This window comes from Dasypus novemcinctus, chromosome 25 (genome assembly GCF_030445035.2).
Source record: "Dasypus novemcinctus isolate mDasNov1 chromosome 25, mDasNov1.1.hap2, whole genome shotgun sequence".
NCBI lineage: Eukaryota > Metazoa > Chordata > Mammalia > Cingulata > Dasypodidae > Dasypus > Dasypus novemcinctus.
The window spans coordinates 15,953,887-15,968,614 of record NC_080697.1 but is presented as its reverse complement, the minus strand read 5'-3'; the positions used below and the strand labels follow the sequence as shown (position 1 = coordinate 15,968,614).

Here is a 14,728-nt window from a genome sequence, read left to right as displayed (position 1 = left end):
TCAAACATAGCTTCTGAGTCTTGAAGCCTAAGTAATTTTGCAGTCTTCAAAGGAAACACTGAATAGTAATTACTGTGCTGGTTATAATAGCATTGCTTTTTGTTTGTGTATTCTTCTTTCAATCAGTGGTAGAAAGCATTTCTTCTCTACGGCAATAATGCCCATAGGGTTTTTAAAAATTAGTTTAGACAACATGGAAATGAAAATCAACTTAATTTGCTCTTTTTTGTATTGAGAGAAAATTAAGAAGAGGAAATAGAATACTTTAGTCTATAAATAAAACTAGTGTTTTATATATTTTTATATATCACGCTAAATAGAAAAAACTAGAGGGGAGCAAAAAAGACCTAGAGAAATGAAGAGGAAAGAACAAAAGAAAAGGTTAGGAGGAAAACAATGAATGATAAGATTTAGCCTCCAAACTGGTTTCTTCATCTTGAATTAAATGATTATATTAAGTTTACTCTACTGGATAAATTGGTAGATTTTTTTTATCATTAAGAAGTTTTTCTGTTGAAGTGGATATCCATTTCCCTTTTATTTACCTGAGGGTTGTAAGTTTGATTAAATGCATTCTTGGAGTTCTTGATTTTATCTTTTCTTTTTTTAATTCAATAATTTAAAAGCCTTTTTATATTTATTAAAATAATACATGCATATGGATTAAAAATTGAATAATGCAGAAGAGTTTATAATGAAATGCAGTATACCATCCCACACTTCATCCTGAGTTTTAGATCTCCTAGCAGGTATCTCCTGTCTTTAAATGTATTATCACACCATTTGTTTTTTTAAGCATTCTTTTTTTGACCAATTTTGAGCATTATTAAATTCCTTTTATGGCATGAGGTGCTGACCTTGTTTTAACTCCATATATTAACCCCAACCATTTTTTTGTAATTAATATCACCATTTTTTAGTTGGTTACCTTTGGAATTTTAAAATATATTTCTTAACCTCTATTTCTAGTTACTACCACTATATAAGCTGAGGAAATTAGTACCTTCTGTCTACTGCTCCCTCCTCCTTTTGCCTCCTAACTTCTGTCATCTATGCCATTACTTTAAATTTGGCAAAGCTGGTAATTTTTATGTTCTCTCCTATAACCATAACTAAGTCTTCTGGGATTTTATTGAGGGGTTAAGTCTAAAAGTAAAAAGCCATAGCACTTACAGGACATACCATCATTACAAAGTCATACAGTGCCTTTTATTCTCTGCCCTTTTGTATACTTTCAATGTCATGATCCCTGTGCAATTATTCTCTCTTTTGAGTTAAACGATACCTACTTTCACATCACTAAATTGCTCAAAATAATGCAACCTGTTGACTTTATGACTGTATTGACTTTCTTGTACAACTTTGTTGTAAGGTTGTTTTTCTTTCTCTTTCTTGTTACTTCCTTTTTCTTGTTGGGAAAAACGTATGTTTGTTTTCACTGTGTTCCTGTATTAGTCAGGGTTCTCTAGGGAAACAGAACCAGCAGGAGATATCTGTAAATGGTATGAGATTTTATAAAATTGTCTCATGTGACCGCAGGGATGCATAAGTCCAAATTCCGTAAGGCAGGCTACAAGCCAGGGACTCTGATGAAGGTCTTCGAGTTCCCCAGGAGATGCTAGCTGTCTGATGTAGAGATGGGAATTCTCTCTACGAATGCTGAGATCACTTCACCTTTTAAGGCCTTCCACTGATGTCAGTCTCTTCAGTTGATTGTAGATGTAACCAGCCATCTATGCAATCAACTCACTGATGATTAAAGTACATGAAATGCCATTGTATTACAGTTAGCTGAGTGCTTGTTTGACCAAATAACTGGTCACCTTTACCTGGCTGAGTTGACACATTAGTCTAACCATCACAGTTACATAGTGCATTTCATCTATTGCTTATAATCTATTCCATTTTTTTCCCATTAAGTTTATTAAGCTTTTTCCTTTATGGTTAGTGTTTTATATGTTGTGTTTTTTTTTAAACATGCTTGTATGCCCCAAGATTATATTGATATTCTCCTCTTTTTTATAAGTTTTGAAGATGTCTCTTTCACTTATGTCTTTAATCTAGAATAGATGTTTTTGGTGTGATGTAGACTATCCAATACTTTCTTCATCCCTCTATCCTTCTTTCTGTCTCTCTCTTTCTGCATTTGAATAACAGCTTGTATTAGGACCATTTATTTGATAATTCATCATTTCTGCCACTGACCAGCAATGCCACCATTGTCATATTAAATTTCCAATATGTATAAGTTGGTTTTGAGGCTCTCTATTATTTTCTTGTGTTCAAATTGTCTATTCCTTTGCCAAGATCTCAATTATTAATTACTCAGAGGAATTAAATAATCTTCTTCCAAAGTGTCTGTTCTATTCTTTGCCCTTTCCTTTTTCATATAGATCTTAGAAACAGTCTAATTGAGTCCTCCAAAAAATTTTGTTGGGATTTTGATTGGTGGAGTTTTATTTACTCTAATGATCAAATTGAGGGATTTGATACCTTTACAATATTAAATTTTCTAATCCATAAATGTATATTTCATTTCATTTATTTAAATATTTTATGCTTTCAGTAAAGTTTTATAATTCTCCCCAGAAAGGTCTTTCTTGTACATATTAGATTAATTCTTGTGTACCCTACATTTGTTGTTGTAGTTTCAAATGGTACCTTTTTTCCTACAGCTTTTTAAAAAAGATATAATTTACATACAATAAAATTTACCCATTTTATATGCACACTTCAGTGTGTTTTGGTATATATATGTATTCACGCAGGTGGTATCTTTTTTGAATTACGTTTCTTAACAGTTTGTTGCTGGTGTATGGAAATGCAAGTTGATTTTGTATTTTGATCCTCTACCTGGTTATGGTGTTTAATTTGGCCATTAATTCTGATAATTTGTCCTCAGATTCTTTTGGATTTTCTGTATAAATAAATATATCACCTACATATAATGGCAGCCCTTTGTTTCTTTTCTTCTACTCCTTACCTTTTTAAAGTAAATTCCTACTTTTATTAGTTTTTACTATGCTTGCTAAACCCTCTACTACAATATTGAACAGAAGGGATTTAGTAGGCATTTTTAGGTTATTACTAATCCCTAAGGGAATGCTTACAGTGTTCATTGTTGAGTATGTTATATAGGGTAGGTTTTGTAGATACAGTTTATCAGGTTGAAGAGGGTCCCTTTTTATCCCTGATTTGCAAAGGGGCCTTCTTTTTGTCATGAATGGCTGTTGAATTTTACCAAATACTTTTTTTGTACTAATTGAGATGATTATGTGATTTTTGTTTATTCTGTTTTGTAGTGAATTACATTGTTTAAACCACTCTTACATTCCTGGAAAAAAACTAACTTGGCCGTCTTTTAATACATTGTTGGGGTTTTTTTGCTAATATTTTGTTTAGATTTTGCATTTGTTCCTGAATGAGATTGACCTGTAATTTCCTCTTCTTTTTTATTTTTTTTAAATTTTTTGCTTTTGTTTTGTTTTGTTTTTACAGACCAGTTTGCTGTCTCAAAAGTTGGGAATCATTCCTTCTTCTTATATTCTTTGTAAGAGCTTGTTTAAGATTGAAGTTACTTGCTCCTTAAATTTTTTGTAAAACTCACCATTAAAGTTATATGTGCTTAAAGATTTCTTTGTGGGAAGGTTTTAAACTGTTAACTCCATTTTTAAAAGCAATCATAAGTCTAATTGCATTTTTAAGTTATTTTTTAGTCACTTTGTAGCATTTCATATTTCAAGGACTTTGTCAATTTCATCTCAATTTTCAAAATAAGGGCATAGAGTTCATAATATCTTATTATCTTTATAATATCTACAGCTCGTGTGCCAATGTTCCTTTTTTATTTCTAACATCATGTATTTATGACTTTTCTCTTTTTTTCCCTTTGATGAATCTTACATTAAATTTGTCCAATCTTTTAGACTTTTCAAAGGATCAAAGTTTTGGTTTTATGATCTTCTTTATTATATGTGTTGAATGCTTTAATTTCATTTATTTTCACCCTTTATTATTTTGTTATAGCTTCTTTGGGTTTATTTTGGTATTCTCTAATGTCTTCAAAGATAGATAGCTTACTATTTCAGCTTTTTTTCTCTCTCTGTAATGGAAGCTTTAAGGCTTTACATTTCTCTAAACACTGTATGGATAGTGTCCAAGTTTTGTTATGTAATGTTTTCTTGTTTACTTCTAAATATTTTCTAATTTCTGTTGTGATTTCTTCCTTGAGGAAGAAATAAATGGAGCTTTTCTACTTGCTCTTTTGTTTTTAATTTCCAATTTAATTTCATTTTGGTATGAGAAATGATCTGTGTTATTCATCATTTGAAATTTCTTGAGACATACTTTTTATCATCTAGAATATGATCAAATTTGTATTATGGTCCAGGTAAGATTGAAATGATTATTTATTCTGTACTTGTTAAGCACAGAGTTTTATAATGAATGAATGTTTATCCGTTATGTCAAGTTTGTTAAATCCTGTTGCTTAAATCTCCGACAACCTTACTGACTTATTAAAAACTGTATTTGTTTACAATATCATGTGTGTAACATTTATATTTTTGAAGCTATGTTATTAGGGGCATACAAATTTAAAAGTTTCTGTTTCACTAGGAAATTAAGCATTTATTCTTTCATAATGACTTTCTTTATCCCCAATAATTCTTTTTTTCCTAACATATGTTTTATCTGCTGTTAACATCTTTTATTAGATATGTGTCTGAAATAACTTTTCCCATCCTTTTTCTTTCAATTTTTTTATGTCTTTATGTTTGGAGCATGTTTCATGTGAATTGTAAGATGCTTTTTTTTTTTAATTCCCCTCCCCCGCCCTGCTGTTTTTACTGTCTGTCTATTTGCTGTGTGGTCTTCTGTATCTATTTCTCTTTTTGCCTTCTTTTCTTATCTGTCTTCTCTAGGATTCACTGGGATTTGATCCTGGGGACCTCTGATGTGCAGAGAGGTTTCCTGTCAATTGTTCCACCTCAGTTCTAGGTCTCTGCTGCGCTTCACTTTGTCTCTCCCCTCCATCTCTCTTTTGTTGAGTCATCATCCTACTCCTTGATTCACTTGCTCGTGCACTGGCTCATCGCACGGGCACTCAGCTTGCCATGCGGGCAATCAGCTCACTGTGCAGGCACTGGCTCACCAAGTGGGCACTTGTGTGGCACTCAGCTCAACGCATGGGCACTCGGCTCACTGCGCAGGCACTTGGCTCACTGCGCAGGCACTTGGCTCGCCACGTGGACACCCATGTGGGCACTTGGCTCACCACATGGACACTCAGCTTGCCATGCAGGCACCCACATGGCACTCGACTCACCACGCAGGCATTGGCTTACCACACAGGCACGCTTTCTCTTCTTTTTCACCAGGAGGCCCCAGGGATGGAAGCCAGTTCCTCCCGTATGGTAGGCAGAAGTCTTATCACTTCAGCCACATTTGCTTTCCAACATGGTTTCTTAAAGTCTCATTTGTCAATCTGTCTTTCAACTGACAGGTTTGGTTCATTTAAATATATTATTTAATGACATTATCATAATTAATCCTTTATTATAATTACTAAAATTAATTTATATTAAAATTATTTCTGTCCTGTTCAGACTTTTTTCTACCATCTTATTTTGTGCTCATTATCATATTTTTACAATTCCCCTTTATTCTTGTAATCACCATTTTCCCCCACTTAGGTAACCATTCTAATGTGCTTATTGTGTATCTTTTTATTAATATAAGTTCTTGAAAAATAAGGATTGTTTTGTATGTACTTGTTAAAATTTTACATATATGGTTTTGTGAACAGCATCTTTCCTCTCCATTCTCCCTGTGATGGACACCCAGGTTGCTTTCAGGTCTCTGCCTCCACATATAATGCTGCAGTGAGTATCCTCCTACATTTCCATACCAAGTTGTATAAGACCATACCCAGGACGCAGTTGCTGGGTCAAAGGCTATTTGCATCCTAGCGGTAGAAGGGACTGGGGACTCTCATAGCTCTCCCTTTTCATTCAGGCCTCATAGCCCCACCTCTACTTGATGTTGTTCAGACACCTTCTGGTTCAGTTTCACTAAAGAGTTTCTAGTTTCCTATTGGACCACCTGACTGTGTGGCACTGGGATGTGGGGCTGGGGGAGGTGGGGTTATGGTGCTCTGCTTCTCACACAGACTGTAAACCAGTTCTCCGATTATTGGTGCAAACCCTCCTCTCTTCGGGGTTCCAGGGTCTATGGTTCCTGAGCAGCCCTGGTGTTCTGTGGTTTCACTTCCTTGCCTAAGGGTGAACTTGACCTCAGGTTTCTTTTTCCCTAATTACAAGAAAAGCTCTCTCCATAGCTAATTTCTGGTAGAAATTGAAGTGGAAATGCTGTATGGGACTGAGAGCTAAGAATTAGCTCCTAAAATTTTCTTTATTGATTCTTGCCATTTGATCATATATGCCTTGGATCTTTTTCTTCAAATAAATAAAACATTTTAATAAAGTTGAGGTCCTCTGTGTCCTTCTGTCTAATCTCATTACCTTTTCTACCAAATGGTAGCACTAACATTTATTTGGTATTTACCATTCTATGCATGTTTTTATATTTGTACTAGGTATTTCTGCATCTGTAAAATCACATATTCCAAATTTTTATATGATGAACATGTTATACATATCCTTTTTTAAGTGTGTTACTTTATTAAATAGTTCCTGAGATTATCCAGAATTTCAAATGGTATTCCACTGAATGACTATACCACAATTACTAGTTTTTCACTACAGCCAACAATGCTCTTGTGAACACTCCTTCCTATAGATATCTGAGAGTTTCTCTAAGGTGTAGGACTATAACTGCTGAGTTCTCAGACAGGAATATTATATAGTTGGGATAGGCTAGATAGAAAAGCAGTAACAAATTAACCCCCAAATCTCAGTGGCTTAACTCATAAATGTTTACTTGCCACTCACACAAAGTCCATTGTAGGTTGGAGCCACTCTAGAGCAGCTGAGTTATGGGCAGTGGCTCCGTGCTTTAGGCTGCTTTAATCTTCTGGCTCCACCATCTTAATTCCAGACCTCCTGGATTGCCAAAGCAGGGAAAGAAAACATAGGGAACTCAACATCTGTTCTTCTCTGCTCTGGTTCAGAAGTGACACGTGCCTCTTCAGATGGAGCCAAAGGGACTAAGTGACAACATAGTCAAACCTTTCCCTAGGCCACTGATTAAACACTTGTCAAGTAAGGTCCTTCTTTTTAGTTATTTCTCATAGAGCGTGCTTATTTAGTCATAAGATTTTTTTTTTTTAAAGGGGAAACATACTAGAAAATCTGCTGCTTTGATTTTTTTAAGCTGGATCTTTCTTGGTATATAGAATAAAGTAGACATTCTCTGACCAAAGAAGAGAAAGTCTGTCACCAAAACACACTTTGTATTCTGAGAGATTCCCTTTTAGCAGAAATGTTGCTAAGTGTTTGAAATGTGACCATGGCAGGAAAAGTTAAAAATTTTAAAAATGTGTTTTTAATCCCTTTGCTCCTGAAAGCACATAGCCTTGTAAGCATGTTTTGTGTTGAGTACTTTTTAATGTATTTTGTATGATTAAAAATAATACATGTCCATTGTAAAAATACTTAGAAAATATACAGATGCATAACCCTACCACCCAAAGACAAAACTCTATTAACTTTTCGGTATCTTTACCCCACTTCTAATCTTTTCTCTTGCATCTGTGTATATTTATGTAGGATGTTGCTGGTTGTAAACCATTCTTTTAACTGAGAAGTATATTTTACACATCTTTCCAAGTCAGTTAATATAGATCAAAATTGTAACTTTTAATAGTGCTTATTATTCTATTGCTTGTATACTACGTGTATAAAGTGTCTATTATAGAACACCCAAGTTATACCCAATTTTTTGCTATTAAACAGTGCTGTAGCTTTTTCACACTCTGTTCTGACCAGCACTGGTGCAATTTGTTATTTGGAATAAATTCCTAGGAGTAGAATTTACTTGGTTAAAAGATGTACTTTCTAGTGCTTTTAATTCATATTGTCCAAATTGACCTCCAGAAAGATTACATCAACTGTGAATGACAGCAGCAGTTTCTTGTACCTCATCTACCCAGGGTATATTCAGACTTACACGTTTTTGGTGATCTGATAGGTGGGAATGATTTCTTATTGTTATTTTTATTTGGATTGGTTTTATTGCAAATGAAGCTTCCTGCTTTTTCATATATTTCTTAGATGATTTTCATTTTTTCATTTGATTATTCTCCTTGCTAAGTTAATAAGCAAAATAGCCTTTTTGTCAAATATGCTGCAAAATTTTTCTAAATTTGTTAGAATGCTTTAACTTTGTCTCATGCTAAAAAATTTTTAGTGTAAAGATAAAATATGCCAAATTTGTTTTCTGGCTTTTATTTCATGTTTAAAATGAGTGTTTCTCCCCTCAAGATTATTAAAAATGCCTCTGCCTATAAAAAATATTTCTGGATTTTTTTTTTCTTTTTTCATTGCTGTTGTCAGATGTTAGATAGGAGTTTATGTTTTTCAAAATGGGTAACCAGTTACCCCAGCTCCATTATATTTCCCACTGATTTTGTTGTAATTTTGATTTTACCTCCTTATTAGCAATTGATATGAACATCAGTGAATCTCATTTGAAAGTGGTTCTGGGGAATACTTTTAACATTTTTCATGGAATTTGGATAGAATGAATCTAGAAATCAATAACAGAGGGAGAAATGGAAAATTTCACAAATACAGAGAAATTAGGCAACACACTTTTAAATAACCAGTGTGTCAAAGAAGAAATCACAAACTAAATTAAGAAATACCTTGAGGCAAATGACAACAAAAACACAACATACCAAAACATATGAGATGCAGCAAAGACAGTGCTGAAAGGGAAATTTATATCTCTAAATGTCTGCATTATAAAAGAAGATCTCCAATTTAAAAACTTAACCTCAAAACTGAGAATATACAAAAAGAACAAATTAAACCCAAAGCAATTAGAAGGAAGGATATAAAGAGTAGTGTGGAGATAAAGGAAATAGAAAATAAAAAATTAGTAGAGAATATCAACAAAACCAAAAGTTGGTTCTCTGAAAAGAAAATTGAAAACTTTTTAGCTAGATTGACAAAAACAGAGAGAGGACACAAATAACTAAAATACAAAATGAAAAGGGGGACTTCTATAAAGAGATTGGATCAAAAATCAGAAACCTCCCAACAAAGAAAAGCTCAGGACTAGACAGAGTCACTGGTGAATTTTACCAAACATTCTAAGAAGAATTTACACCAGTCCTGCTCAAACTCTACAAAAAATTGAAGAGGAGGAAACATTCCTTAACTCATTATGTAAGGCCAACACACCTTTGTACCAAACCCAAATAAACATACCACAAGAAAAGTAAACTATACACCAATATCCCTTATGAATATAAAAGCAAAAATCCTCAATAAAATATTAGCAAACCAAATCCAACAGCACAAAAAGAATAATACACCATGATCAGGTGGGATTTATCCCAGGTAAGCAAGGGTTCTTCAATATAATATCAATAAATATAACATACCAAATTAATGGAACAAAAGAAAAAGACCACAGGATCATCTCCTTTGACCCAGAAAAGGTATTTGACACAAACCAACACTCTTCTTGATAAAATCACTCAGAAAACTAGGAATAGAAGGAAGCTTCAACATGATAAAGGGCATATATTAAAAATCCACAATTTAACATCATTCTCAATGGTAAAAGACTGAAAACTTTCCCTCTAAGATCAGCAATAAGACAAGGATACCTGGCGGCTGACTTGGCCCAGTGGTTAGGGCGTCCGTCTACCACATGGGAGGTCCGCAGTTCAAACCCCAGGCCTCCTTGACCCATGTGGAGCTGGCCCATGTGCAGTGCTGATGCGCGCAAGGAGTGCCCGTGTGGTTCAAACCCCGGGCCTCCTTGACCGTGTGGAGCTGGCCCATGCGCAGTGCTGGTGTGCGCAAGGAGTGCCCTGCCATGCAGGGGTGTCCCCTGCGTAGGGGAGCCCCATGCGCACTCCAAGGAGAGCTGCCCAGCATGAAAGAAAGTGCAGCCTGCCCAGGAATGGTGCCACACACACGGAGAGCTGACACAACAAGATGACACAACAAAAAGAAACACAGATTCCCATGCCACTGACAACAACAGAAGCAGACAAAGAAGACGCAGCAAATAGACACAGAAAACAGACAGCTGGGGTGGGGGGGAAAGGGGAGAGAAATAAATAAATAAAATAAATCTTTAAAAAAAAAAGACAAGGATACCCACTGTTACCACTGTTATTCAACATTATACTGGAAGTTCTAGCTAGAGCAATTCAGCAAAAGAAAGATATCCAGATTGGGAAAAGGAAGAGATGAAATTTTCCCTATTTGTAGAAAACATGATCCTATATACAGAAAATCCTGAAAAATCCATAACAAAGCTACTTGGACTAATAAACGAATTCAGAGTAGGAGGGTACAAGAGCAACACCCCAAAATCAGTACTCTTTCTATACACTAGTAATGAAATAGCTGAAGAAGAAATCAAGAAAAAAATTCCATTTAAAATAGAAATTAAAAGAATCAAATAGGCAGGGGAAGCAGAGAGAGATTGAGAGGTAATTATTAAGGTGTAAGGCTTTTTTTTGTCTTTTTAAAATTGTTGGAATAATGAAAATGCTTTAATAATCATTGAAGTGCTAAATGCACAACTATGTGATTATACCAGATACTATGATTGTGCATTTTGGATGGATTGTGTACTTTGGATGGATTTTATGCTTTATTAGTGTTATCAGTAAAATTGATTTTAAAAAAGAATCAAATATCTAGGAATAAATTAACCCAAGGATGGAAAAGCCTTGGATACAGAAAACTATAAAATATTGCTAAAAGAAATCAAACAAGACCTAAATAAATGGAAGGACATTCCATGTTCATGGATTAGAAGACTATATGTTGTTAAGATGTCAATTCTACCCAACATAACCTCAATAAAAATTTCATCAGCCTTCTTTGCAGAAATGGAAAAGCCAATCATCAAATTTATGTGGAATAGTAAAGGGTCCTGAGTAGCCAAAGCCATCTTGAAAAAGAAGAATGAAGTTGGAGAATCACACTTCCTGATCTTAAAATTTATTACAAAGCCTTCTGTAATCAAAGCAGTATGATTCTAGCACATGGACCGACATAAACACCAATGGAATCAAATTGAGAATTCAGAAATCAACTCTCATGTTTATGGTCAACTGATTTTTTTTTTTTTTTTTTTTTTTTTTTTTTGCGGTACCAGGGCCGGGGATTGGACATGGAACCTGGTATATGGGAAGTCAGCACTCAATCACTGAGCCACATCAGCTGCCCTGAGTTGGTTTTTCATTTGCTTGCTTGTTGTTTGTTTTTCTGATTTTAGGAGGCACTGGGAACTGAACCTGGGACCTTCCCATGTGAGAAGCAGGCACTCAACCACTTGAGCCACATCCACTCCCCTCAACTGATTTTTTTTTAAGATTTATTTTTATTTATTTCTCTCCCCTTCCCCCCCCCACCAGTTGTCTGTTCTCTGTGTCCATTTTGCTGTGTGTTCTTCTTTGTCCGCTTCTGTTGTTGTCAGCGGCACGAGAATCTGTGTCTCTTTTCATTGCGTCATCTTGCTGCGTCAGTTCTTGGTGTGTGCAGCGCCATTCCTGGGCAGGCTGAACTTTCTTTCACTCTGGGCGGCTCTCCTTACGGAACACACTCCTTGCGCGTGGGGCTCCCCTACGTGGGGGACACGCCTGTGTAGCAAGGCACTCCTTATGCACATCAGCACTGCACGTGGGCCAGCTGCACACGGGTCAAGGAGGCCCGGGGTTTGAACCGCGGACCTCCCATGTGGTAGACGGACACCCTAACCACTGGGCCATGTCCGCTTCCCTCAACTGCTTTTTGACAAGAGTGACAAGTCCACTCAATTGGCTGGGAAAATTGGATGTCCATGGGCAAAAGAAAGGTAGACCCTTACCTCACATCATATACTAAAATCATCTCAGAATGGATCAAAACCTAAATATTAAGAACCAGAACTATAAAACTCCTACAAGGAAAACATTGGGAACCATATTTAAGACCTGATATTAGACAATGGTTTCTTAGACTTTACACCAAATACATGAGCAACAAAAGAAAAAAGAGATAAATGGGACTTCATCCCAATTAAAAACTTTTGACTGTCAAAGGACTTTATCATAAAAGTAAAAAGATAGCCTACTCAATGGGAGAAAATATTTGGAAAGTACATATTTGATAAGGATTTGATATCCAGAGTATATAAGAAATCCTACATGGAACAATAAATGACAATTCATTTCAAAAATGGGCAAGAGACTTGAATAGCTATTTCTCCAAGATGTTCAGCATCATTAGTTATTAGGGAAATGAAAATCAAAACAACAAAATACCATTTCACACCCACTAAAATGGCCACTAATGAAAAAAAATAAGAGTTGGAATTTTGATTGGGATGGTGTTAAATCTGTAAATCACTTGGGTAGACTTGACATCTTAACAATATTTAGTCTTCCAATCTGTGAATACAGAATGTCCTTCCATTTATTTAGGTCTTGTTTAATTTTTTTTAGCAATTTTTTGTAGTTTTCCATGATCAAGTCTTTTACATCCATAGTTAAATTTAGTTGTAGATAATTGATTCTTTTTGTTGCTATTGTAAATAAAAGTTATTGTAAAATAAAATAAAATTGATTTCTTCTTTTTTTATTTTTTTATTTATTTATTTTAAGATTTATTTATTTATTTAATTCCCCCCTCCCCCGGTTGTCTGTTCTCGGTGTCTATTTGCTGCGTCTTGTTTCTTTGTCCACTTCTGTTGTCGTCAGCAGCACGGGAAGTGTGGGCGGCGCCATTCCTGGGCAGGCTGCTCTTTCTTTCGCGCTGGGTGGCTCTCCTTACTGGGCGCACTCCTTGCGCGTGGGGCTCCCCTACGCGGGGGACACCCCTGCGTGGCAGGGCACTCCTTGCGCGCATCAGCACTGCGCATGGGCCAGCTCCACATGGGTCAAGGAGGCCCGGGGTTTGAACCGCGGGCCTCCCATGTGGTAGAACGGACGCCCTAACCACTGGGCCAAGTCCGTTTCCCTGATTTCTTCTTTAGACTCTTCATGACCAGTATATAAAAATACTGGTTTTTTTTTTTGTTGACCTTGTAGCGTTACTTCGTTGAATTCATTTATTAGCTCTAGTATTAATAGCTTTCTTGAGGCTTTTTCAGGGTTTTCTGTGTATAGCATCATGCCATCTGAAAATAGAGAAAATTGTACCTGTTCCTAATTTGGATGCCTTTAGTTTCTTTTTCTTGCCGTTTTCCTCTGACTAGAACTTTCAGAACATTGTTGAATAACAATGGTGACAATGGGCATCCTTGTCTTGTTCCTGATCTTAGAGGGAAAGCTTTCAGTTTTTCAGCCATTGAGTATGGTTCATTATGAGTTTTTATGTTGAGGAAGTTTCCTTCTCTTCCTAATTTTCTTAGTGATTTTATCAAGAAGAGGTACTGGATTATGTCAAATGCCTTTTCTGCTTTAATTCAGAAGATCATGTGTTTTTTTCCCCCTCTGTTCTATAAAGGTGGATATTACATTAATTGATTTTCTAATGTCGAACCACTCTTACACCTGCAAAAATTCCACTTAATCATGGTGTATAATTTTTTAATGTGATGTTCAATTCAGTTTGCTAGTGTTTGTTGAGAATTTTTTTAACTATAGTCTTTGTTATATTAGTTATATTTTCCCCACATATCACCATATTTTTAACACCTTGTAGTAGAACATTCCTGTATTTATATCATTAATCACAACCCTCATCTACTGCCAAAATCACTGTTATATATTCCCTATATTATCCTCCAGCTGTCTTCCAACTAATATTAACCTCCCTAGACTACCTGTTTCAGCCACAATCACATCCATAAATCAACAGTGGTTGTTACATTCATTGTAATGTTCTACCATCCACTCCATCCGTTACCACATATTTACAATTGACCTTATTAAACATTCTATATACATCCTGCAATCAGCTTCCCCATCTCAAATCAAATTACACTCCATAGTCCAACTTCATGAGTCTACTTATTGCATTTAGTTCATTTCAGTGAGACCATACTATATTCGGCCTTTCGTGTCTGGCTTATTTCACTCAACGTAATGTCTTCAGGGTTCCTCCATGTTGTCGTGTGCTTCCCCAGTTCATTTCTTCTTAGAGCAGAATAGTATTCCATCATATGTATATACCACATTTTATCCATTCGTCAGTGGATGGGCACTTAGGTTGTTTGCATGTTTTAGCAATTGTGAATAATGCCACTACGAGCATTGATGTACAATTTTCTGTTCGCATCTTTGCCTTCAGTTCTTCTGAATATATTGCTAGTAGTGAGATTGCAGATCATGTGACAGTTCTATATTTAGCCTCCTGAGGAACTGCCAAACCATCTTCCACAGAGGCTGCACCATTTTACACTCTCACTGACAGTGAATGAGTTTCATTTCTCTACATCCTGTCCAGCACTTGTAGTTTTGTTTTTTATTTTTTATTAATGTTGACCACTCTGTAGGGTGAGAAATGATACCTCATTGTAGTTTTGATCTGCATTTCCCTAATAGCTAGTGATGTTGAGCATCTTTTCACGTGCTTTTTGGGCATTCATATTTCCT

The 14,728-nt window shown here is 35.6% G+C and overlaps 1 protein-coding gene across 11 annotated transcripts in view; it reads left to right on the top strand.

Moving 5' to 3' along the window:
• Positions 1 to 14,728, top strand: part of DTNB (dystrobrevin beta) — a 350,467-nt gene that overhangs the window by 196,532 nt on the left and 139,207 nt on the right. The window lies entirely within an intron of this gene.